Below are 1,364 nucleotides of genomic sequence, written 5' to 3'. Positions count from 1 at the left end.
TATATTATATTAATTATTATATAATATATTAATATATTAATATATAAGATATATAATATAAATATAAATAAATATATATATATATAAATAAATAAACACTTGTTATAGTTAACATGTACTTGCCACAGAAAGAGAGAGAGAGAGAGAATGAGAAAGTGAAAGCACTTCCCAGTGGGACCAGCCATGCTGCAATCCCTTCTGCTCCATTCTCTTCTCGGGATTTCGGCTACACCTATACATGTGCCTAGCATGTTTCTGAAGGCATTGGTCTGGAACTTGAACTGCACAGTTGGCCATGTGGGATCCATCCCCTCCAACCACAATGTTACGGACTGGCCTGTAAAATATTATTTTAGTAATAAACTTTATTCTGAAATCTACTTCATGTGATATTAATAGAAACTTCGTTTTGTTAGTAATAATGTGATGTGGGTTTACCATTTTTTACATTTTATAATATTTATCTGTGTGTTTAGACTTTAGGTGGAGTGGTTGTATGCAGTATGTAGTAGGGTCCTGCTTTGATTTTTAATACAATCTGTTAATCTTTGCCTTTTAATTGAAGTATTTAGGCAATTTATTTAATGTGAATATCAATATGTTTGGTTTTAAATCTATCTGCTATTTTTTTCTATTTATTCCACCCATTCTTTGTTCTTTTCTTTATTTTCTATTTTCTTTTGAATTAAATAATTTTAAGATTCACTTTGTGTACTAGATGTTATTGACACTTTACATTACTGACTTAATAGTTATACTATTTTTAGTGACTATTCTTGGATATATAATATATATTTTTAACTTATCACAATCTAACTTCATACAGTGTTATACCATTTCACATGTAGCGTGAGAACTTTATAGCACAATACTTTCATTTTCCCTTTGCCAGTCTTTGTGAGTCATTATTGTAATGCATTTTTTCTGCATGTATTATAAATTACACTATGCAGGGTTTTTAGTTTTGATTAAAACAATATATTATCTTTTAAAGAGTTTTTGAAATGTCAAAAACTTTTGTATTGGGAACCAGCAGTTAGCATAATGGCTATGTTGCTGGACTCCCACGTAGTCGACCGCGGTTCACATCCCGGACCCGGTGGCTTAGAACTCACGCTGGGCGCGTGTGCGTGCGTGCCCAGGATCCCGAGAGGAGAATGGAGGAGAAGGGATTGCGGCGTGACCATCCCCCCTGGGGGGTGATTTCTCGCTTTCTGTCTCTATGCCTCTCTCTGTCTGTCTGGTGAGCACACGTGCCCTATAGCGAAAACCTCTCCCCCCCCAAAAAAAAACTTTTGTATTTATGTACACATATATTATTTCCAATGTTTAATTAATTAATTAATTTATTTATATTTTATTTA

This window comes from Tupaia chinensis, unplaced genomic scaffold (assembly GCF_000334495.1).
Source record: "Tupaia chinensis unplaced genomic scaffold, TupChi_1.0 Scaffold143481_1, whole genome shotgun sequence".
Taxonomy (NCBI): Eukaryota; Metazoa; Chordata; class Mammalia; order Scandentia; family Tupaiidae; genus Tupaia; species Tupaia belangeri.
Note: the sequence above shows the minus strand (reverse complement) of the source record.